Below are 26661 nucleotides of genomic sequence, written 5' to 3' on the forward strand. Positions count from 1 at the left end.
CCTGGGTCATAGCCATAGATCTGGCTAAGTGGTTTGGAGCCCAGAGAGAATAGAATTCTATAATTAAATGCTTTCCTTTTTAAGTCAGAAGAATTTTGATGATGCTTCCCACTATATAAATTGTTTATAGGGCATATTAATGTTCATCAGAGACATCATATACTTTTTTTGAACTGAATAATCAGACTTAATGCTCTTATGAGGATAGCAGAGATTAGGACTGTTATGGACAAACCTGATTCAGATCTGTCGGTTTAGTCCAATGTTGGAATAAAATCAATCAAGTAAGTAATGGAGGTTTACTTAACCATATCATAGAAAAGATAGGCATGGCTCCTCATATCTATGGATATACATGGACACAGCAGGGTAGGGTATGGTTTGAGATATTCACCAAGTCTGAAGGAGCCAACTACACAGGGAAGAGTCTTTTTAAACTAGGGACGATGGAGAAATAGCTTGAAAATTGGTGTCTCTGCCACTCAAGGCCTGGGGATGGCTTTGTCACCTTTTAGGGGAAAAACTAGCTTAACTTCTATTGGAGAAGGAGAACCTGTCCCATGGATCTATCATTAAATTAGACAAGGGAGTCATGATATGTTATGGTTAGTATAGAATCATATGAGCCTCTTAAGTGAGGATGAAATAGTTTCTTCTGCTCAAAAATACCTTTTGGTCATCTTGACAGATCAGTATGATAAGAGCTTATGTAATTCTTAAATTACTTCTGGTTGACAAATTGATTATATTAGCCCTTTGGCTTCATTTCAGGGTAAGAGACTGTCCCTTTATTGCAGTTGATATTTTTTTAAATTAAGAGATTACTTTACCAGTAAAGTCTGTCACTGTGGAAACTACTATCAAACTACTATCAAAGTCAATCCAAGTCAAAAAGTCAATCCAAAAAACATTTATTAAGCAATTTATACCATATTTTGCCATGTATAAGGTGCTCCCATGTATAAGAGGCATCTTAATTTGGAGGCCTGAAATTTGAAAAAAATGTATTACATAAAGTTATTGAACTTAAGTTTTAATCATCATAAAATTCAAGAACCTTCTGCTCATAGTTTTCAGGCATGTTTTGGGCAAATCTGGTACATGGACACATGCCTAGTCCATTCTATTTTATGAACCTGAAGCACAGTGTCTCCTTTGAAATCAATCACTTCTTTTTCATCAGCAATTCTTCTTGACTCATGCTGAACCAGCTTTGTGGATACAGGATTTCCACTTGCCCTTTGTTCTTCAATCCATCTCTTCAGTTCTCTTTCTAAATCAGGCCATTTGACTGACTTACCTCTCAAGGTCTTCTATCATGGCATTTTCAGTAGGGTTTCTTCTCGCAGTAGCCAAGCTCAGTTTGTTTTCTCAGTTCAAGGAAGACCAAACTGATGTTCAGCAGCACAATTTCCATTCACATTTTGCTATTCTTGACCTTTTGTTGATCAAGATGAATTTTGTTACTATTTTTTCTAGCCTTGGTAAAGTAGTTATCTGGTAGTTTGATTGATATGGCACTGAATAAGTAATTTAATTTGGGTAGAATTGTTTGTTTTTATTATATTAGCTTGATCTAACCATGAGCATTTGGCATTTTTTCTAGTTATTTAGATTGGACTTTATTTGGATGAGTGCTTTATAATTGTGTTCATGCAGTTTCTGGGTTTGTCTTGGGAGTCCATTCACTTTTGCAAACTGGATCACTTTGAACTTGAATTCAGCACTATAGGAAAATCTTTTCTGAGCCATTTCTGGGCAGAATGGGGCAAACTTAACCTAATATACTTAGCCTAATATAACAAATGCACAGCAATGAGTGCAAAAATAAGTGTGAAAAAGTGGGAAATACAAGTAAAATAATCTACAATCATTTTAAAAGATGCTTTCAGTTTTTAGACCTCATATGTTTCTAAAAGGGATACATGTTATACATGGGGAAATATGGTATAATACAGTGCTCTATTTCCAGTGCAAAAAGAAAGACAGTTCCAGCCCTTGAAGAGTTTCATGAGGAAGACAAAAAATAAAAAAAGCTCAAAAAGGAGAGGCAGGAAAGATACTTATTGAGTCATGAGAAAGTTTAAACTACAGAATCAATAGCAGTTTGAAGAAGAATGGAGACATGGCTGATGTAGATGTTTCTCTAAATGGAGGCTCTGAGAGGAATCAACCAATCAGGAAAGGGGTCACAGGAGTGGAAAGTCCAGGAATAAAGCAACTTCTATGACATGGCAGAAAAAGTCCAGAGAATCAGGAAGAGAACCTGATAAGGGATGAATTATCAAAGCTCTAACAGAATACATCCTTTTAAAATGAGGATTGTGCCCCAGTATTGCCTCTGAATAGGGCTTCCATTTTACTGTGAAAAAGGTCTGAGATTGGGGTTTCATTGTCACATTTGCTGACATTTCCATCTTCTAAACTGAACTTGGGAAGTTGGTATCATTTAAAACAATGGTTTTGTTAATTTCCCTTTCTCCCCATTAAAGAAGGTAAGTGATAAATCAACACCATCCCAATAAAGAATAGGGTTCTCCATTTTATCAATTTCTTGGATCAGATTTTCAAGAAGATTCACCTGATAAGAATGAACTACTATTGGATATAGTCTCAGTTAACATTTCTCAGTCCTTTTTTTATTCTATTTCTTGTTTAGAATAGTCTAGGTTCTGAGGTGTCTTCTTCTTCAGTGGATTCTATACAATTTATGGAAATGATTTCTGTTCCACTTAATAAGCAGGTTTTTTTTAAAGATAATAAGCAGGTATCCTTTATCCCAGGATGATTTTGATAACTCCTTCCTAGAGACTAGGGATAGAATTATTGAAATGTGTTTTGCTTTGAAATTGTAGGAGGGAACAAAAAAATTTTAATAATAATTTTTATAAACATGGTGAATAAAGATGCACCTGGGAAAAAGGGGATCCTTTCACTAACTTGGTGGAAATTTGGAAGAACCCCCTTCAAAGCAGTCTCAAGAATGAAGCCTATTTCAAAATGTACAAGAGAAGATATCCAGGGATCAGATGACTACATGAAACATCTGAGATTCAAAATATGCTGAAAGTTCATTTGGACTTGGAGAGTGAACTATTAAAATACAAGGAGCCTTGATCTTAATTACTATTGATTATAATTATCATATTGCTTTGGTCTTTTGTTTCATAATGTTTATGTTTACACTTTTCTTGGTTACCTTGGTGAATATAAATCTCCCTTCTCAAAGTTCATTGTTGAGTCTTCTAAATAATTTGATCTATAACCTGACTTATGAAAAACCTTATGGATTTGGTTTATAGATAAGTGATTCACATGGCAGGAGTGATGCCTACTCCTCCATAAATCAAAAGGGGGAACTGAGGAAAGCGAAGGGATTAGGACAGCAAATGATTAATTGTTGGAATTGAGGGAACTCTAACTCCATCTTGTGACTCAGTTCTGAAACTAGCTTCTGCCTTGTGAGAAAACTTTATTCAGTTGTGGCAATTAAAAGAAAACTTTGTTGCATTGTTTGAACCTAGTCCTGTGTTGCGGGGAAGTTGGACCATCCCTACCTACTTCTTAGAGACCCTTAACTAGGACCTAGGTTATGCTGACTAGAAACTCAGATCCAAAGACTGATGCAATTGTTCATTTCAAGCAGCACAGATGTCTTATCTGAAAACCAGCCATTTACTGATCAATTATTATTATTGTTTCCATATTCTTTAGATTGCTTGCAGACACTTGTGGAGTGTGAGATATCTCCTTTTCTGAATATAGGGAATTGTACTTGCTTATTCCCCGCCTCCCAATTTGGAAAGTCCCTAATCTTTCCTTCATTAGAAAGCAGATTAATTTAATTTCCTTTTAATTAATTGCCTTATTTGATTAAATGTTTTTAATGTATGAAAGTCTATTAAGCTCTGTATTTGAGGGCCAGTACTAAATTGAGAAACAGATCTGATATGTTGGGCAATTGGAATTCATTGCTTAACAAATTGACTTGATCAGAGGATTGAATCTTAGTTTCCTTAGTCATTTCATCTTTCACCCACAAACAATTCACTCATTTGCTTTTTTTAGAGGGATAGTTAGATCAAATTTATGAAATGTATTATGAATTTCATTTAAAATACTATTCAAAATTCTAGAATTTGATATTATCAGGACAATGCCTTCCTCATATGGGTGCAAATAGAAGACTTTACCTTCTTTGTTGACTTTACACAAAACCTTCAGTACAATGCCAAATGCAATTGATGAGTCTATATCTTCCTATTTTATATCTTACTTGAAATTAATAATCAGAAGATCCACTTCAAAAAAAGTTCAAGAGAGAGATTAGGGATAGATATGAGAATCATTTGCATAGAAATGACTTCTATTTAAATACACTATGTTCCTTTCAAAATGAACGACTTTATGTCTTATTTTTAATCCTGCCTTCTAATCTCTCCAAGACTGAAAATTTCTTAACTTTCTTATCACTTTCTTTTTATGTTGTAACTCCTTTTAAAAATCTCTATTTCCTTTTTCCTTTTCCCTTTTTCTATCTTCATCTGAAGGAAAAAATTGTAGTCCTTTCCTTTCATAGGACTGCAGCTTATGCCGCTGACTCTTTGACATCTCCTTTCCCTGCTCCTATTTCTCAAAGCACTTTGCTTGGACCTCATTTCTTCATTTATTTCATTCCCCTTTTAATCACAGTTATATAAGCACATATCTTTTTCTCTTTCAAGAGCCCTTGCAGGTAAGGTTTTTTTCTTTTTCCCTCAGTACCAGTTACAATGAATTTCATATTATAAATTCTTAACAAATGTTTGTTGAATACAATAGAATATTAGTTTATAAGTTACTTGGGAGTGTTTTCCATTTCTTAGAACAGTGCCAATGTCAAAGCCTAAATGAATCTATGATCTCATTGATATAAGTTCTCTCTCCACATCAGAACTCATAGAACTTATTCTTGCCTTCTCATTCTGTGAGACTCCTTATCACATCTTTCTAACAGACCTCCATAGTTGATCCAATTAATCTCTTTGAGCTTTCCTTGGTTTTTAAAATATCTTTGTAGATAAAAGGGAACAGTCAGGCTGATCATCTGATAGCCCTTCCTCTATATGAGTGGAACATATCCTTTTCTGGTTGCATATGTATTTTGCCCAAGTTTACTTTCCATTGCTTTTTTGCTCATCTACAATTCTGAAATTAAGGAATTCTAATATTGACATATATCTATACCTATATTTGCATACACACAAATATAGCATTAAACAAGGTAGGCTATTATAATAGCATGAGATAATTGGAACACTGAATAATTTCTCAGATGGTATCCACCTCAATTTTGCCTTCTGCTCAGTTCTAGACTTAGCCAAATGATCATTTAAGCTCTGATCCAAGCTATACATACTGATAGAGAATCCAAGGCATTGCCTATATAAAGTGGGCAATATATATCACTCACACACTTTTTAGATGATTGTCACTTAAATAATCTTGAAGAGGTTGTATGATGTTCTAGGACTCTGTAAAACAATGTCTCCTGGAAAGAAGAGCATTAATAGACCTTATATTACATGAGTCTAGCACAGAGGCTAGAGACAATTGTTGTTGAGACTTACAGGAGCTCAGGCAGGAAACCCCTGCCTATTCTGTGCCCAGACATGTGATCGCGTATACTGGGTTCACTGATAAGGAATATGATCCTCTCCTAGGTGGTCTGGGCTCCATATTCTCACAATTCTTCCACTGGCTTGCAACTCATTATGATTCTATGTTCAGTTCAGTTAAGGGTTTATCCCAAAATAGGAATCAATAAAAAAGGTATCCAATGTACAAATGTGAATTGGGTCTTGGACATGCAGTTTATTCTTACCTAGAGAGAGGAATAGTAAATGTAAGAGAATCACACTGAAGTAACATAATAATTTAAGTGGGATTCAAAATTACAGTTTTCCCTTCCACATTGCCACTTTCCCCATCATGATTTTGATGTATCTTGGGTTAACTGGCATAGGAAATTAAATGGGAAGTTTGGAGGAGTTTTGCAGAAGCTGCAAATGACACATGAAAATCAGCAGACAATACAGAAAAAAATATACAAACTCAGAAATGCATAAAATATATGCAAATTATTGTCCAGCATCAACATTTTATCTTAAAACTATAACAATTAAGCTGTTTTTTGTGGTACAAAGGGCAGGCCAAAAATTTTTACATGGATTTTCCATATTGTAGAGGCCATACCCCTAACTCCTGTTGATGTGAAGGAGATCACTGTAATTTTGAATTCTGTTTAAATCTGGGAGTCTAGTAGTGAGATTCATAAAAAGTACATAATATAGTTGTAATTCTACTAATTAGTCATTTCACATCTCATATTTCACCTATTCTGGTTACTGTAAAAAAATATAGCTAATCTTCTATCTTCTTTCTAATAAATTTTCTCAGTTCAAATTCTCCTCTTGGTGCTAAACCAGTGCTACCACTCTTTAGGCTACTTTCTTCTGGTAGTAATCCAACTGTTTGATGTAAGGGCTTCTCCTGACCTCAGTCATTGCTGTTCCAGGAGATGCTTTTGCTGTTCCCTTTTAGTGAGGATCCCACAGCTCTTAGAAGACCCTGAACCAAAAAAAAGAGAAGATACACAAGAGAAGCAATAACATGCCTAGGCAAGACATGGGTTGTGGTGAGTACACTCTAACTGCAAAAAGAAGTTGACAGAATTTCAAGAGCAGAACCATTGAGACAAAGGAAGATGAAAGTGGGAGTGGTCATAGGATTGGTATACAGAAGCAGTTTTATTTGCTGTTTTTCTATTAATGAGAAAATAAATCTTGATTAAAACATTAACTGGGGGCAGCTAGGTGGCGCAGTAGATAAAGCACTGGCCCTGGAGTCAGGAGTACCTGGGTTCAAATCTGGTCTCAGACACTTAATAATTACCTAGCTGCGTGGCCTTTGCCTTGCAAAAACTAAAAAAAAACCCCATTAACTGGATGGGTAGGGGGAGGGGCAGAGAAGATAACATTTTATCACTTTTAGCTTCTTTAAAATATCTCCATTGAATAGAAAATCTGGCAAAACTGGAGTATCTCCCACTTGACCCTATGGACAATTTTTTTTTAAGATGGAAGGGGAATAGCCTAAATATGAGGTTTCCCCTTTAGGATATCCATGGGATTTTTGTCTTAGTAGTCATCCATGTAGATTCAACCCAAGGATGAACCAGAAAAAGGAGGGAGGATGTGGTAAGTTTCCATGTGGTCACCAGAAACAGTAATCGCGCACCCTCTAAAGGGGTAGGGACATCCCAGGCACCTGCTTCATAGGAAATCCCTCTTCTCTTTGTATTCTGCAGAAGACATTTACTGATGAACATTTTTGGTGAGCATGTCTTCCTGTTTAGTATTTTGTATGTTGTTGATACTCAGTGAATCATCCTGTAAATAATAAAATAACAATAATAATATATTTTAATTTTTGTTGTGTTAAAGACTACCAAAACAGAATATAAAAAATAAACCTGGGAAATCTTACTAGTGGACAATGAGGGCAAAGTAGAAACAATGAGTTTTGAAGTTCCCCTGAAGTGTTTGAAATGGGAAAGGGGACAGGCTTAGAAAGTAGATAAAACCAGATAGGTGAGAACCAAGAGAGGAATATGGGACAAATCACTAAATTCTCCTGGAAAGTGAAAATAGAATATAAAGGATGTGATTTATTCAGAATCATGGCATTCATTGAGAAAGGAGAAAGGAGAAGAAAGATGGAAAGAAAAAAATATATAGTCCTTTCTTACCTTTCCAGTATTTTTACATCTTATAACCCTCCCTATGTTCTGTGATACAATTACACTGGTCTCCTTGCTATTCCCCACACTTACCCCTTCATCTTCTGACTCCTTAGGTTTCCACTGGCTATCTTCCATGCCTTGAATGCTCTCTATTCTTATCTCTGTCTCCTGCTTTTCCTGACTCCCTTCAAGTCCCAGCTACCTATTCCCCTTAATGTTAGTGCCTTCCCTCTGAGATTATCTCCAGTTTACCCTGCCTTTCTCTTATTTGTACATAGCTAGTCTTGTTACTGGTTAGACTGTGGGTTTCTTAACAGCAGGGACTGTTTATATCTTTAGTGTTTAGCACAAGAGCAAACATATAGTAATGAATGCTTCTTAATTTGACCCATTGAAAGATAAAACATCACAGTGGTAAGGGGTGGATTTTGAAACTGGTGGTAAAAATCTAAGGCTGTTCTTCCCCAAGTAGAGTAATAATAGTAGTTCGCATTACTATTAACGTTCAGAAGAGTACCCAATTTATCATTTCCGTTTTATGGGTGCTAATGGCTAGTCAAGTTATGAAAAGTAGCTTGGAATAGTGAAAAGATTATGAGACTCCCAGAGGCAGGAGATCTAGGTTTAACATCCTAGGCTGTTAGTAGCTTACTACACTCTACCAGATCACAACTTATCAAGTCTTGGGTTCCTTTTAAGTTCCTTTGGGTTCCTGGGAGAAGAGTGCACTGCAAATTTTAACTGGGATATATAAATGTATTGTTTTGACCTTTTAATGTAACCAAAACTAACTTAAGGTGATGTGTTTCTGCTAAAGAAAAGAATGCTTTTAAAACAATTAGGAAAGGTATGCTAGATGGGCTATCTCTAAGATTATAACCATTGTCCCCAAGGGTTTTCCTTGGGATTCTCTGCTCTGGAATGTGTAGGGGTTATCCACAAAAGCACACCCTTATTCATACACAAACAAAAGTTCCTCTGGATTCCAACTTTAACCTGGTTTTCTATTCACTGAAGACATTTTAATGAAGCTGAAAGTTATGAGATGTTATCTTCTCCAGTCATCACCCCCAATGTTTTGAAAAAAATTTTATTTCCCATTAAGAAAAAAAAAGTCCCCCAGACTTGCTGGTTGCTAGGGTGTGTTCATTTTGTGACCACTCCCAATTTCATCTTGCTCAAATAGAACTTCTGTTTTTGTAGTTCCATTAGCTTTTGCTAGTCTGCCCTGGAATTTCCACAACAATGCCCTCACTTCAAAGGGAATTCCTTTAGTTAGAAAAATTAACAGAAAGAGATTCTAGTCAGGGAAATCCTTTGTTTTTCAAAACAAAACAATTTGGCATTTTCTACTCACAGAACAGATGCAAGTTCTGCAAATTTGAGTGCTCTCTTAATAAATTTCTCCTTTTAAAATCTAGGAAAATGAGGAAGTTTTACTTGTATAGCTTTCACACCAACACAACTATCAAGGAAGCTAGAAATACCTATGCAAATTTTGGGGAAGGTAGTTAGGTACTAGGACTATCTAAAAACAAGACAAAACAAAAAACAGGATTGCTCAGTTTGGAGGGGTGGGGACAGGAACAAGCTGTTAAAAATTCTTTTGAAATTACATTCCCTGCCTTTGTAGTCTTTCAAATTTACAACTATCAAATAGTGATTCCCTAGGTGAGCCTGTGGTGGGCAGATATGTATTCAGAGGGTATCCTATTAAGTTTAATTTTTCAGAATCACACAGTCAACAAATATTTATTGAGTTACCTATTGATGTGCCAAGCACTGGGGGAAGGGGATCTCAAAAAGTTAATAGGTTAGTAGATTATACTGAAGCTAACAAACCTGAAAAATCTTGTCTAAATCCCTCCTTTTAGAGATGAGGGAACAAACTAGACTACAGGACTTCATGTCTCCATCCATTCAGACATGAAAAGAATCTATACGTTGTACACTCCAATCCCTTCATTTCACAGATAAGAAAACTGAGGTTCAGAGAATCTAAGAGTCTTGTCTTATGACTCCAAAAGTAGCCCTCTTTCCCCAAGACCACTTCCCTTATCTTAAAGGAAGCTCTGTGCTGGAGAACAACAAAAAATGACCTCATATTCTTCTTAGAAGTAGTTTTCTTTGTTTCTGCTTATCAGCATCCATTCTATATGTGTAAAAGATGTTCTATTCCAGGAACAGGTATGAATTACTAGTTCTATTTTATCCAAATTATGTGTGTATATATATATATATATATATGTGTGTGTGTGTGTGTGTGTGCATATACATGTATATATGCATGTATGTGTGTGTTTTTGTATTCACACATATACATTCTCACATATATGGGCAGCTAGGTACTTTGATTAATAAAATGCTGGCCCTAGAGTTAAGAGGACTTGAGTTCAACTTGACCTTAAGACACAATCTGTGTGACCCTGGGCAAGTTACTTAATGTTCTTTGCCTCCATTTCTCATAGGTAAAATGAGCTGGAGAAGGACATGGAAAACTAATCCAGTATCTTTGCCAAAAAAATCCCAAATGGAGACATGAAAACAACATGTAGGTATGTGTGTGTGTATACGTAAATGAATAATGAATTTTCATTTGAATTCACATCTTCAAAAAAATGTCTCCCATATACAAAGAGAGAGATTTTTTAATTATCTGGTAACTGAACATTGTAGAAATCCAACTAGATAATTAAAGCTCAAAGGGATAATATACTCACATATATACACATACATACATACATACAAACACAATATACATATACACTGACAATTTTGTGTATTTGGCTTAGTCATCTATAAAGATGACTTCTCCTTGAGGATAAGTACTATATCTTATTCATCCTTGCACATCTACCAACCCAATATACCTCTAGAAAAGTCTTATTTTAGGTGTAAGCTGAACTATGTGACAGTTCAAAGATGTAAGATTTTATGAAATATGTGCCTCAAAAGAACATCTGACCAGTTGTTTCTCATTTATCTGCTCTCCTCAATACCTTTCTCGTCCATTCCTTCTTTCTTCCCTATATCCAAATCACACAAGTTCAGGCCTTCATCATTTCTCCCCTTTTATACTCTCTCTCTTTCATCTCTCTAAATCCAATCCCCCCTCTCCAATCTACTTTCCACAGTCTGCCAAAGTAATATTCCTTAAAAATTACTCCTCTGCTCAAAAATTATTCTGTGAGTTCCTTAATGCCTTTAAGAATATTTATAAACTCTCAGTTTGGTATTTAAAGTTCCTCACAATCTGTTCCCACACTATCTTTTCATACCGATTACTATTACTAGTCCTCCTCATGTCCCACACAAAGGGGATGTACTTCCTGTTCTTTCATATCACACTCCATCTTCCACCTCTGGGTCATTACATAGGTTGTCCTTCTTGTCTGCAGTAGCTTCCCTCTGTTTAGAAGCACTGCCTCCCTTCAAGTCCCTACTCAAGTTTCATCTCCTTTCACTTTTTCCATTCCTTCTGCCCTTCACTGGCTACACTTTCCTCCCTTCCCCATCTTGACCCTTTGATGAACCAGTTCAAATGTACGTACACTCTTTTCTTCTCCTGAATCCTATCATTGCCCTGCTAAGCCTCAGGATTGGATTATATTTACTTGAAGTTGAACAAAGCTGGAGAAAATTATGAAACCAGGCTAACTGGGTCTACTACGTATTTATGTTACATAATCTCAACTGGACCCTCACTGTATCAAGGCAATCCTTTTATACCTCCCTAATCAAGTAACTATTTTACTTATCATAGCTCCTTTTCCAAACCCTTTCAATCCTCAAGTCTCTCTACTCTGAGTACTAACCATCGAGAATCTTGCCTCATATTTCACTGAAAAATTGAGAGTCATTCTTTGCTGAGAGCTTCCATTGCTCTTTATCTCTTATCACTAAGATGCTTTCTGCCACAATTTCCCCCCACACCTATATCTCACATGAAAAGGTGGCCCCCTTCTCCTTGCCAAGTACAAACCTCTCTTCATGCATATCCCATTTTATCCTCTCTACTCTCGTTCTATCATTCTCACTTTTTCACCCATCCTGTCTCTCTCAGTCTACTGATTGCTTACCTACTGCCTTCAAACACATTCATACCTCTTCCATTTTTCAAGAAACCTTATCCATCCATCCCCATTAACTATTGTCTTATATCAGTTTTCCCTTTTGTAACTAAACTTCTCTTCTTAACTCTTTGCAGTTTGGATTCTTACCTCACCTTTCAAATGAAACTACTTTCTCTAAAGTTATCAGTGATCTCTTAATTGCCAAAACTTATGCAATCCCCATCCTTCTTGATATCTCTGCACCCTTTGATTTGATCAGTCTCGATCTTCTCTTTAATACTCTCTTCTCTTTGTATTTTAGTGACCCTTCTCTCCCAATTTTCCTCCTACCTCTGTGATCTCTGCTCAGTCTCCTTGGCTGGAGCTTCATTCAGTTCAGGCTGCTAACCATAGGGGTGTTCCTCAACAATCTGTCCCGAGCCCTCCAGGTGGCTTAGTGAATATAACACTGGGCCTGAAGTCAGGAAAACCAGGGTTCAAATCTGGCCTTAGAGCCTTATTCTCTATGTGACCCTGAGCAAGTCTTCCAACCTCTCTTTGCCTCAGTTTCTTCAGCTGTTAAATGGAGATGGTGATAACAGAAGTTACCTCACAAAATTTTTTGGGCAGATCAAATAGGACATTTGTATTTACCATAGTTCCTGGTAGATAGTAAAATAAATTCATATTACCTTTTCTCCCCATATTACTATTTTGCTTGGTGATCTCATCATCAGTTTCTACGAATTTAATTATAATTGCTATACTTGATGTAGCGAATTGTGAATGTAGCAGAAACAAAATCTGTTAACTGGGTGGAGGTTCCTGTTCTTAAGATTCTGTCTCCCTTGGACACCGTAGATTCTATTTTGTCCCTATTTTCCTTTCCACTTAACTTTGGTGTGGACACTGGAGGGCAGGAAATGATGGGTTAAAATTGGACATCAAGTACCTTGAGACAGGAAGGACCAGTGCATGGTTTACCATTGGAAGTTACCTGGTCTAAGTTGTAAGACAACTCCCCAAGCACCACCCCCTGTTCAGCTTGTAATGGAGGGGTATTTAACAGGAAGCCCTGGCCTTTGAGTCTCTTGCTTCTGGCCTCCCATGCAGAGGGATGGGGCTTTCTTTGACTCTTTCTTAATGCATCTGGAGCTCCATGGGCCTCACCATGTAGCCTGGTTTACCCAAACCTCATGGCTGCTTGTCTGTCTCTCTCTCTGTCTCTCTGTTTCTGTCTCTGTCTCTGTCTCTCTGTCTCTCTGTCTCTCTCTCTCTCTCTCTCTCTCTCTCCACACTTCTGCTGAGCCTGCCAACTGGCCTGCCAAGATTAATTAGCAATTCTAGTGGCTTTTCCTTAAATTCTTCTTAACTTTCTTATCACTTTCTTTTTATGTTGTAACTCCTTTTAAAAATCTCTATTTTCTTTCCACACCACAGCAGATAATCAAATTCAATTGGCAACATACTGATGATTCTTAGATCTTCTCATCTGACCCTAACCTCCAGTCTCTAGCCTCTAACTGCCTGTTGAACATCTAAAACTGTTGTAGACATCTTTTGTTTTCCATTAAAAGGAGCTTTGTTCATTGCATTTGAATTCATGCAGTTTGGGAGAGGAGCACAATTATTAATTTGCTTGAGGGGGGGTGGAAATAGGGGATGGGTAGGTAAAGGGAGGAGGAAAGTCCCAGTCTCCCTGGGACAGAGGGGTTCAGAAGAAAGGACACTGTGCCTGGAGTCAAGCTCATTTTTGAACACCAATACTGTTTCTTCGGCTTCTAGAAGCAGATGCTTGGCTCTGGATGGTGGAGGGGGGGGAGACCCAGCCCATCACCCAGTGCCCTAGGAGAGTGGCAAGTAAGGTTAAGGCAGCTGCTGTGGGAGCTCCTCCCATGCCTGGAGAGCTGCTCTTGGGGGGAAGGGGCATGAGGAGGGCAGACTTTTGTTGCCACACCTAAAGAAAATGCTATAAATATCTTATCATTGAATATTTCCCATTTCAATATAGCATTGGACATACAGCTCAACATACTGAAATATTGATTCCTTTAAAAAAACAAAAAAACCACACAAAAAAGACAAAAAGGAAATGAAAAAATATTGCATCTTTCAGTTGGCAATTTCCAAGCCCTCAGCAGGGGCATGTGCACCAGTGTCTTTGCCTGTGGGAGGCTTGGGGATGGAGGGATGCTCACGCCAGGCCTGGCGGCAGAAATGGAGTCCATGTAGCCCAGTGCACTGGTGTGCTGGGTGAGACCCCAGCTGGGCTCAGTTGCCTGTCACCTGAGGGATCTGCCCATCAGAGGCCTGGTTATCTGACTCGATGAACATGGGCTGCTCGAGGTCCTGGCCCGCTGGCATGGTGACCTGCTGGATCTGGTACAGTTGCTGTCCATTTGTGAACTGGCTAAACTGCTGCTGTCCTTGCTGGACCTCTGTCTGTGTAACCTGCTGGGCACTGGCCGCCAGGGTCTGGATTTGTCCCTGAACCACCTGGGTGCCTGAGACAGGCTGTGCTAAGCGGATGTACTGCAGCTGGCCAGCGTTTAACTGCACCGGAATTTGGTGAGTTTCCCCTGTGTTGGTGATGATCTGCTGCATCACCTGCATGGTCTGTCCTGTGCTGCTTGGTGCCTGCTGCGTCTGGACCTGGGGCTGGGCCTGGACAATCTGTACCTGCTGGCCTTCTCCGACCTGCATTGTCACTGGGGTGGTCTGACCCTGCTGAGGCTGGGCAATGATGATCTGTCCTGACTGGATGGTGGTGGTAGAGGTGGTGGTCTGTTGGCCAGTCTGCTGACCCTGGACCTGGACTGCCGCCGTTGGTTGCTGGGCCAATGTGAAGTAATACTGGACAGGCTCCGTGGGAATCACAGATTGGCGGACCTCCTCCTGATGCTTGGGAGGTTTTAGTTCATCTCTTGGAACAATATCGATGAGAAAGTCGAACTGGTCAAATTTTGTAATCGCCATGGCAATGTCATTTCTCTGGAGAGTCCTGCGCTTGTTATCTTCTGTGTGGATCCAGGCCCGTAATGTCAACTCTGTGATGAATATCTGGGCGGCCTTGGCGAAAAGCACAGGGGCTTCAGCACTTATCATCTTTACATCTTCATCCAGTTTCATGATCTTCTTAATACGAGCTAGTGGAAGCTCCTGCACACGGAAATCTTTCACTGTCAAATTTCGGATTTCTTCCATGACACGAGGCCAAAAGGACTGTAGGCTCTGCTGAGCATCACTGCTACTGGTACTGCCAAACCCTCCATCAGTGGACATTTCTGGTAACTACCGCGCCGCTGGCTGCTCGGCAGGAGGGCTCGGACCGCCGGCTACGCGGAGGACGCCGGCTCGGGGCCGGGGCGGCGGCGTGTGGGTGACGGAGAACGGAGAGCGCAGAGAGGGGGCACAAACAAGATGGCAGCCGCGCCGTTCGCACGGTCTCCCCCTCTCGGCTCCCCCCAACTTTCCCCCTTTCCCCTCTTCTCCCCCCACCCCTGCCACCTTTGACGCCTTCCGCCCTAGACAGCTTAACCTAAATAAGTCCCAAACTAAAACTGTTATCTTGCACCACCTCCCTCCACTTGCCCACCCAAACCCGACTCTTGTCCTTAGTTTTCTATTATTGCCCAGCTCGCCATCAATTTCCTAGTCACGTAGCTAGAAACCTAGATGCTTTCTCCACTCCTTACTCTTTCTTATGTATTTACTTCCCCTTTCCAATATGTTGCCCTGTTTTGTCTAGTCTACCTTCTCAATGTCTCTTACGTGCATTTCCTTCTCTGTAACTGCCACCAGCATGGTTTAGGTTCTTAGCTCTTTCTACCAGGTCTGTTGCAGTAGCACTGGGATTGGTCTTCCTATCTCAAGGCTGTACCCCACTCATCACCTTATATTCATTGCCTGTCTTTGATCTCTGGAACATTCTTCCTCATCTCTATTTCCTGGCTTCCTTCAAGTCCCAACTAAAATTTCATGTTCCACAGGAAGCCTTTCCTGGTTGTCCTTAATGCTAGTTTCTTCCCTCTATTGATTATCTCCAATTTTCTTGTAAATATCTGTTTGAACATAATTATTTGCATGTAGTTTCTGCCATTAGACTATGAGTTCCTTAAGAGGAGGAATTCCCCCCCCCCCCTTTTTTTGCATTCTCCATTGTTTTGCATTGGGTAGTTGTGATAATGGTGATGATGATGATGATGTTTGTCTGTCCTTTGTTCTCCAAGAAGACATCTAGGAGGTAATGTCCCAACATGAAATGAATTGGATTTGAGTAAGGAGATGCTATGCTAAGTCATCAACTTCACTTGCTTCTAGAAGTCATTTGAGTCCAGTGGCCAGATATGAATCAGAATAACTGGAGATGGGCAAGACAGGATTGTATGACAGTCAGGTATAAGTGATTTGCCCAAGATCGTATAGCTAGTGTCAAGTATCTGAAGATACAATTGAATTCAAGTATTCCTGACTCTAGGGCTTGTGCTAAATGAAGGCTCCTTGAGTAACTTCTTTTAAGAAATTTTTTTCTCCTAGTTGTTAATTTCTATTTGCTCCCCAGATATTTCTATTTATTTTGTGTGTGTGTGTGTGTGTGTGTGTGTGTGTATGTATGTATATATCTTCTATGTCCATATCTAAACACACATTGCATTCCCATAGAAGGCTGTAAATCCTTTAGGACTGGTCTTGTTTCTCTTTTACATTTGTGTCTTCCAAGCCTTGTCCAATGAATGACAGATATTGGGTGCTTAAAAAAATGCTTATTTTTAAAATTTTTTGAATTTTTGGTCTGAAATCACATGAATCCAACTATATTTCTTTATATAGATTTACCATATAAAATGATAAAATAATTATAAAATAAGATTTACTATTTGCTTTGAACTGTGTTCTCACCATGGAACATAGTTATTGAGTTATTGAGAAAAGTTAGACACAGGAGTCAACCAGAAACAGAGCAATATGAATCAAGTAGACTATGGAAGGAAAAGAAGGAAATGAAATCTAATTTGCATCTGGCCAGCCATGTTTTATCTTTAACAAAACTGCACTCTATTTAAACTTTTTGACTTGGAGTTTCAAGACTTGTGTGAGTATGCCAATAAAGGCAGATTATAGCTCCAGATTATAGCATACATAGATATCTTAAATGTTCTTAGGTGAAGGACTATGATTTTCTCAGATTAGGGAACACCTGGTTTGGAATTTCTATATATTAATGAAGATCATAACCCATTTATGACTTCATAGATAGGTGGGTAGTTGCCTTGGTACATAAATGTCAAGTGACTTGGTAATGTTTAGAGGTAGAACTAGAGCACAAGTCTACAAATATTAATATTACCATCTGCAAAATTCTAAGGGTATGACACTTTTAAACTAAGGGAAATTTGCAAGGGACTTGTCTAGCAGATATTGATGGCTCCAATTAAGCTTGCTTTGGCATTTTTCAAAGGAGTTTCTTTTTCTGTGGTGACTAAATCTAGTTACATTTTCTAAGGGAAGTGAGGCTTTGATGAGTACTTGTGCATTGGAAAGTCCTATGAAACTATGAACTTGGCCCCACATATATTCTGGTGTACTGAAGCAGGGAACTAATATTGGGCTTTTTTTTTTGTATTTTTGGTTTGAAATCACATGAGTAATTATATTTCTTTATATAGATTTACAATATAATGCAATATAAAATTATAAAATAATTGTAAAATAAGATTTACCATTTGCTTTGAACTATGTTACAAGTCTTGTAATTTTTTTCTATACTGTATTTTTCCCTTCTGTATTGACTTTTGCAAACCTTTATTTCTGGCAACAAACACTCTTATAAGTATCCCCATGTCTAACAAGAGGTGGCTATTTGCCTGACCTTGATTAAGCCCTGGAGGCAGGTGAAGCAGACACTACTCATGCCCAATAAATGCTACCTTACACCAGGTATTAATTAAGCCCCTACTTGGAGTATGTGCAGTAGACTTCTACTCCTACCCCAGGTGTTAACCGCTCCTTAAATGCTGCTTTCCCACCACAGAAGTGTATTTAAAGGGGGTCTGGCACTCTGGCCCTACTCTTTTTCTACATGAGGAGACTGGGCAGCTGGATGCCCCCTTCCTTCTTCCCCCAACTTCTTCCCCCCTTTTCCTCCTTACCTTCTTCTCCCATTTCCCCCCACCTTTCCCCCCCTTCTCCCCACTTCCTTTCTTCATGCTGGATCCATGTGGTCCCAGTTTCAGGGGGGCTAAATCTTTGTTGATCTAAGCCCAACCACTGTCTCATGGCTGTTTTCCTTTTTCCCTTTAACTATCTCTTTTTTCTTAATCTTACTATCTTCTTAGAAACATGTCTTCTTTATTCATTGCCTGCCCTTTAGTCTCTTTCCCTTTAACTCACAGAAATAGTGAAACTTAACTATCTTACTGCTTTTCCAAAGAAGCAGTAACTTCTGAACATTTTGTGAATTAAAGTTTATATTTTTCTTACTCTGCTGAGTCAGAGTCTAGTAATTTCCTCTCTCTCTCTCTCTCTCTCTCTCTCTCTCTCTCTGTCACTCATTCTCTTTCTTGCTCCAGCAACATTTTCTTTTCTCCAACTAAGGGATTCTAAACCAAAAGTCCCTTTGGCAGTCTAGTGAAGCCTATGAACCCTTTCTCAAAATAATGTTTTTAAATTCACAAAATAAAATTATGTAAGATTTTAAAAATTAATTTTAATGAAGAAAAATATTTCCCCACAAAAAAGAAAAATAAAACCCATAACAAATGTACATAATTATTCAAAATAAATTCCCACATTGGCCTTTTTTTAGAAAGTATGTCTCATTTTGTACCCTGAACCCCATCACCTCTCTCTGTAAGGAGATAAATAATCTGCATCATAATTGATTTTCTACAGTCATAGTTGATCATTACATTGATCAGTTTTTAGGTTTTTCAAAGTTGTCTTTTTTTTTTCAGTGTTGTTATAAATATAAATTTCTCCTGGTGCTGCTTTCTTTACTCTGCATCAGTTCACACAAATCCTCCCAGATTTCTCTGAAGTTGTCTTTTTCATCATTCCTCAAAGCACAATAGTATTCTCTTATATACACACCATAATTTGCTTAGGTGATTGGCATAGCCTTAGGTCTTTACCACCACAAAAAGAGCTACTATAAAAATTTTTGTAAATGTAGGACCTTTTCCTTTTTTAAAAATGTCTTTTATATAGACCTAGTAGTATATTAAAAGGCTGGGTCAAAGAGTATGCATTGTTTAAATAACCTTTTTTTTGGCATAGCTCCAAATTGTTTTCTAGATTGACTGTACTATTTCACAGCCAAGTTCATTTTAGAACATGACATATTAATATTTGAATTATTCTCCAACATTTTCTAAAGGCTTCATGTATAATCAATTCACTAACATCATTAGTCATCTTTGAGAATGAAGGGTAAACAACAATAATAATTCCTTTTATTATTATGTCCTTAAAAAAGAATTGGTCTTCTTGAATATAGAAAAAACATATTTTCCTGAGACTATTGCAAAAACTCACAAAAATGAGTGCTGTCCACTATATATCAGTTCAATTCAATCAACTGTTCCCAGGTTTCTATGAAACTGTTCCCTTCATAATTTTTTATCATAATAGTATTCCATTCATATATCTTATTTTTTTTCAGTCATTCTCCAATTCATGATCTTTGCTACTTCAAAAATAGCTACTGTAAATCTTTGGTATAAATATGTGTGTGTGTGTGTGTGTGTGTGTGTAATAAAAATGATTTGATAGATATACATTACAAAGACTAGATTCTGCCTGTGGCTATTGTACCTATGTGCAGGTATGTGAGTGTAAGTCAAAAGAAATGACTGAGGCCGATCATTTAGCTAAATGAGATCCCCTCACCTGACATTAAACCTCCTTACCCAGGGAGAGGTCAAAAACTAAATCCAACTAGCCAAGGGTTGACCTAGGATCCTAATCTTCTACAAGTGTGCTTGCTTAATGAAATCCATTCATATTACTGTACACTTCCCTGAAATCATCAGTAAAATGACCAGGTGGGGAAAGCATATAACTAGAGAATGGTATGGGGTGCAATATTGATTAAATTGTAAGTCTGATGATTCAGACCAATGACTGGCTCAAAGGGGAGGAGAAAGCTTTTCGAACTCCAAATAAGACTAGATGTAATTTGGGGCCTTTTTCCACTAGGGAAAATGGTCCTTTTCTGAAGAAAAGTTAATTAATTAATAAAAATCTATTTTAATCACTCTGAATAATTATGAGCCACTTATAACAGGTATAGACTCAATAGTATTGCTAGGTCAAAAGGAGTGCACAGTTTAGTAACTTTTGGGGTATAGTTCCAAATTGCTTTTCAGAGGTTGTACCAAATTACAAAGCCGATAATAATAACATTTAGCATTTCAAAAGAAATCAATTATGCTGAAATAGGGGTATCAAAATATTTTAAAGAGAAAGTTCACAACTCCCAGGTTAAGATTTCCCTTTTCTTCCTTAGAGACTCTGTGCCCTAAAACTTTTAGATTGTTGTTTATCTTTTAGGTGCTTATCAGACAAATGATTATTGCCTGTTTATGACTTAGCTTACAGAAAAGATAATTTAGGAAATGTACTTAATAGCCATCATAAACTAGAATGAGGACCTTGAACCAGTAAGACCTGTCAAAAAGAAAACCTAAAACTGTTGTTCTCCCACTTTCAGTTTGAAAATGAAACTCAGAGCTAAGGCTGGGAGGGAACAGAATTGGAAAGACTTCTAATAGTTATTGGCTAAAGTGTTCCTTTTTGGGAAAGTCTGGCAGCAGCCCACCAGCCAAGGATGGCAACTACTTAAGGAGCTAAGCATACTACATGTGTGACAGAGAGAGACCACTCAAGAACTGTAATATGCCCTTTACAAGCTGCTAAAGTATGAAAGGGGAACATCCTCCCAACTGGAAATATTTTCATTATGTTAATAATCCCTGCAAGCTGAATCTTGTTTTGTAGGTGTCTATTAAACTTATGTTTATATAAATCATAAAGAACTTTAGAAATTATGTAGTCTAGAGCTTTCTTTCATTTTACAGAAACTGGGACTCAGAGAGATTAAGTGATTTGCTCAAGGTTGCCAAGCTAGTAGTTCTAGAGTATTACTAACCCCATGTCTCCAGACCCTTCTAATTACAGAAAGCTGTTTTAGATAGAGCCAATACCAATAGAGTTGAGTTTACATATAATTATAGACTGACTCTAGTTATTATCTAACTATGTCATATGTACATATCTTCTTTCCTCAATTGGATTTTATAATTCCCAGTAAGGGTTGGGTCTTTATTTCTTTTTTTATTCCATTTGGCATCTATCCCTGAAGGCGAATTTAAATACCTGATTTGGAAGTACAGCTAAATTGCTATAATCTCTTTAGGATGACTAAGAATGGGATATTAGTTACTGATTAAACATATTTATCCAAAGATCCTGCCTTGGTTGTTAGTGGTCAGTAAACAATTATTAGGCTCCTACTATGTGCTTAATAGTCTTAAATAATAATCAGACTGTAATGTGGACAGATAACATACAAAAGGAAGCTGAAAAGGAAGAGGTGGGGCATGGTGAAGAAGTCAGTCAGAGAAGTCCCAAAGTAGTGCAATCTGGTGAGAAATAAGACTTCTGAAGATAGTGATGAGGTGGAGGACCAGGGCTGATGAAGTTATTCCAATGATAGATTTCCTAAGACATGGTGGAGAAATCAGAGGAGGCCCAAAGAAGTGTAGACAGGTGAGAGATGAATGATAGACTCAGAGAATTAAAAAGGAAAAAAAAATTGAAAAACTGGAAAAAACCCCAGATAATTGTATTCATAGTGGAAGGGTCTCAGAAGCTCACTGAGATGTTTTATTAGAGGATGATAGGATCATAATCTCATGCCTATGACAACTTTCAGCTCTATCAGTGTAGATAACAGACCAGTTAGTGAATTAAACCTCAAACTAGATGGGAACTTTGGGGAGTTACTATCTAATCCAACTGAATTCAATTGTAACCCTACTGAGTATAAGGACTGTGTGGAAGAGATTCAAAAACAAAGGGGGAGGAGCTCCACCAAACTGTCTGGCCAACTTTAACACCTTGGGCCTTGGTTTTTGCCTCTGTAATAGTAATAATAAAAGAGTTAATATTTGCATTTGCTGTGTGTTATGCATGATGCTAAGCATTTTACATTTATCTCATTTGATCCTCAGAACAACTCTAAAAGGTTGGTGACATCATCTCCATTTTATAGAAGGGGAAACTGAGGTAGTCAGAGGTTAGGAGACTTGCCCAGGGTAACAAAGTTATATCTTCCTGATTCCAGGCCCCATAATCTATTCAATGTGCCACCATAGCTGCCCCTAAAAAATATTCCCTGTAAAATGATATGGTTTTTTTGAAAAGCAATTCAAGCTTAAATGACTTGCCCAGGGTCCTCCCTGTAAAATGATAAAGTTCAATCAAATGTTCTCTAGATCCCTTCTCATCTTAAGGTGATTTCATTTCTGACTTTACTATTAATACCTGTTTGATCTTAGGCAAGTTAGCTATTTTCTCTGGTGCTTTGTTTCTTCAATTCTAAAATAAGGTAGATAGTCTAAACAGTTTGTAAGATCACTTCTGACTTAGAGTTAATTTCTATGATTCATCTGGTTTTAAGGCACACACACACACAGCCACAATGTGTGATTTAGCAACCTTAAGGATGTGATCTAAGCCAACCTCAGCAAGGAAATCCAGAGTTCAAGCATCCAGAAATTGTAACTCCACTTCCACTTTATGTCTTTGAATGAGTCTCACAGGTGTTGTATACAAAACATTATGCAATATCCAGGCACAGGATGAACAAGTTGTAGACAAGTATCAGGAATGGAATTTGTAATTTTGCTTACTGTCCTTTACTTCAAATGCTTATTAAGAGCTCTACATGATTTTTCACAAAGAACCATAGGTACAGATAGGATTAGCAGCATTGTCAATACATGCACATAAGGGAATTAAAACAGTCTCTGGATATAAATATGGAAGGATATGCTGAAAACTATATTTCCCACAATATTTTTGAGTTGAGAGAGTTTTATTCTTGAGGAAAATTCTCTGGGAATGACATCCAGAGTACTCTCTGTGAGTTTCCAGTGTGGAATGAGTACTCAAGTCAGATGTTTTTAATTGCCCTCATTTAAAAGAGTGACAAGAGTCTTCTTGAGCAAGGGAGCTTGAAAGAGGTAGAGTTGTGATATTTGAAAAAAGCTGAAACTGTAGGAAATTGGTAGGCAGGAGAAATTTTAGAGGTATCTGTTGTTGATGTTGATAGGCTATAGGAATCAGATAGTTTGGTGCATTCTCTAAACATTTGTTTTTATCTTCCAATTATTCTTCCCCATAAATATTTTATTAAATTGGTAGTCTTTCAAACCTATGACCACTAGCACTCTAAGTCTATAGGCTAAGACTAAAGAACTATAGGTAGAGTACAGAAAGTTGAATCATTCATTGCTTTATATTTTGTCATGGTAAAGTAAATTAGCATTACCTTTTTTCATTGAATTTCAAAGTTAGGAGCATAGGATCATAAACTTAGAGCTGGATGACATGATCTTAGAAGTCATCTAATCTACCTCCTTTATTGATTAAAAAAAAAACATTATTACCCAGAAAGAGATTTGCTTAAGGTGACATAGATGTAAATGGTAAAAGATGGACTGAGGTCATGTGACTTTAAAACAGCTTTCTTTCTAGTTGCATTCTCAAGAAATCTTTGTCTGACTCATACCTAAGGAATTCCTTCTAGACCATTAGTAATAATGGTTATCTAACTTTTTCTTAGAGAACCTGTAATGAGGTTCTGTTCCCAGTTTTTGTTGTTGTTGTTCAGTTATTTTTTTTTCAGTCATAATGGACTTTTTTGTGACCTCATTGGGGTTTTCTGGGAGAAGACAGTGAATGGTTTGCTGTTTTCTTCTTCAGCTTATTTTACAGTTGAGGAAAGTATGGTAAACAGGGTTAAGTGACTTGCCCAGAGTTACCCTGCTAATGTCTGAGACCAGGTTTGAACTCAGGAAGATGAATCTTCTGAATCCCGGTCCAGCATAATATTCACTATGTCATTTTGTCGTCCATTTTGGACATTTCCAATTGTTGGGAAGTTTTTTTATTATCTCTTGCTTAAATTTGCTTTTCTATGGTTTCCACCCATTTCTCCCATTTTGCTTTCTAGGACTAAGAACAAATCTATTCCTTCTTGTAAATAATTAATCCTTTTTTCTCCTTAATAGATCTTCACATGCTTGAAGACAGCCACCATGTTTCTTAATCTTTTCTTCCCCAGCCTAAAAATACTCAGTTCCATTAACTGATTATCACATGGAATTATGTTCAATCCTTTTACTATTCAGGTTCTCCTCCTCTGGCTGATGTCTACCAAAAAAATGTAATGGGGACAGCTAGATGGCACAGTGGATAGAACACCTGCCCTGGAGTCAGGAGGATCTGAGTCCAAATTTGGCCTTAGACATTTAATATTTACTATTATTTATATGATATTTACCTTGGGCAAGTCACTTAACTCCTTTGACTCACAAACAACACCCCCCCACACACACATACAAATATGATACTTTAACTGAGCACAGTGCTCAAGATGTGGCCTCACCAAGGCAGAGTATAACATTACTTTCCCCCTTGATTTAGATCATATGCTTCTCATAATTGCACCAGTGGACATTAACTTTTCTTTTTGCCCTCTTCTCCCTCTCTTCAATGAACCTTATCAATAAAGCCTTTCCAATGAACCCCCATTTTATCTATTTTTATTTTTAACTTTTTCATTGATAGCTTTTGTTTTGTATCATCTTTATTCTTTTTTTGATGATAGCAATTGTGCATGTAGTACTTTATTTTTTAATTTTTAAAAAAATTTATTAAAAATTTTTTTTCATCCATACACACATATATATTTTTAAATTACAAAATTTCCTTCCACCCTCTCTTCCAACCCCCCTTCCTCAGTCACAAGCAGTCAGGTGTGCATTGTACATGCATATTTTTGATAAACATGTTTATAGGTTATTAATTTTCAGTATGAGGAATTAGGATTAAGGGAAAGAGATAAGAGATAATTTTTATAAAGTGTTCATCAGATTCTGAAAGGTTATTTTTTTTAAGTTTTTTTATAGTTCCCCCCTTCCCCCCCACAGAAGGCAGTCTGATAACCTTTACATTGTTTCCATGCTATACATTGATCAAAATTGAATGTGTTGAGAGAAAAATCATATCCTTGAGGAAAAAATAAAATATTAGAGATAGCAAAATTATGTACTTTTAAAAAAAATTAAAGGTCTTTGGTCTTTATTTAAACTCCACAGTTCTTTCTCTGGATACAAATGTTCCATCTCCATCACAACTACCCTAAAATTGCATGATTATTGCATTGATATCATCTTTATTTCTAAATATATCCATATATATATATCATATATAATATATCAAGAGTCATCCCTTATGGCAAATACTAAAAAAAAAATAGTAAAAAAGGGGAAGTTCAAAAAAACCCTTCCAAAATATCAACCATTTTTGATATCACATGCAATGTTTTATTTTTTTCCATTTATTCCATAGTCATGAAGCAAGGCACAGGAAATGACCATATTGGACTTAAAAGTCATGCTCTTCAGGAAAGGAAAGACTAGTGTGTAGAACACCACCTATGCACAAATCAAGTTCTATCTTAGCCACAACTTGGAGGTCTGCCCCTGTGGCATAGTATTGGAAAATACCTGGAGCCAGGTGCTAAATCACTCCCCAACACCACCCTTGATCAATTTGCTATGGAAAAGCATTCAAACAGGGTCTTTGGGAAGAGAGCTCTTTGCTTTCCTCTTTTTTTCTTTTCAGGATGACCATTTGCTTTCTCTAAACTAGAATCACCTGCTTCCAGCCTTTGCTCCATGTAGCCAGACTCACTCAAGTGTCAGCCCAGCCAACTCTAATGGTTGCTTTCCTTTTTTTCCTTCTCTGAGGTACTCTCACTGAAAATCTTGTTATTCTGTCCTCAAGCAGGAAGAAGTTTATCTGTGAATTTTGCAGACTTGTAAAATAAAAATCCTGAACTCTTCATCTCCTGGGTTACTCGTGAGTTTTTCACTTCAAGAACTCTAATCTTTATGACAGCACCACCAAATTCTCCCACATCAGTGATTATATATATTGGATTTTTTTGGTTCTGCTTTTAAGTTCATTATAAGCCTACCTGTATTTCTCTACATTCTTCATGTTCATTGTTCCATATGGCCTGACAATGCTCCATGTCACTGATGTATTACAATTTGCTTAGCCATTTTCCAATAGATGGGCTCCTACTTGGTTTTTCTTCTTTGGTCACACACACACACACACACACACACACACACACACACACACATTACATAATATACATATGCAAATCAAACCTTCATTTTAAAGAAAAAACAGTTAAGGAAAATCAACAGAGGATGAAAAAATCCTCTCAGATATCATAAGCACTTTTTCATACCCAATCTTTCCCACTTCTCCAATGAAAGTAGGGAGATTTGGCATCTAGGCTGCCCTTCCAACAAACTGCTAAAGATTCTACCTAATTTCTTTACCTTACCCAATTCATTGCACTATAGGAAAGCTCTTGTCAAGCAAATGAATGGGAGGGGGGAGGAGTTATTGAAATTAAGTTCTGGGGAAAGATAACTATCATTCTGGGTCCTGGACACATTCCTGCCATTGATATGTATATATATGGGCTGCCTCAAACCTTTCTAGGCTTGGAATTTTGAC

General features: G+C 37.5%; 1 long non-coding RNA gene and 1 pseudogene across 1 annotated transcript; both read right to left on the reverse strand.

The window, feature by feature from the left end:
* Positions 1-5768: 5768 nt before the first annotated feature.
* On the reverse strand, positions 5769-12635 carry LOC141521656 (uncharacterized). The gene is made up of 3 exons (XR_012478035.1): positions 12528-12635; positions 7309-7430; positions 5769-6609 (listed from the first exon to the last, which is right to left on the reverse strand). It is a non-coding gene; the product is annotated as an uncharacterized LOC141521656 (long non-coding RNA).
* Positions 12636-13884: 1249 nt separating this feature from the next.
* Positions 13885-15183, reverse strand: LOC141521665 (nuclear transcription factor Y subunit gamma pseudogene; annotated as a pseudogene).
* Between the last annotated feature and the right edge of the window lie 11478 nt (positions 15184-26661).

The sequence above is a fragment of the Macrotis lagotis genome, chromosome 1 (assembly GCF_037893015.1).
Source record: "Macrotis lagotis isolate mMagLag1 chromosome 1, bilby.v1.9.chrom.fasta, whole genome shotgun sequence".
Taxonomy (NCBI): domain Eukaryota; kingdom Metazoa; phylum Chordata; class Mammalia; order Peramelemorphia; family Peramelidae; genus Macrotis; species Macrotis lagotis.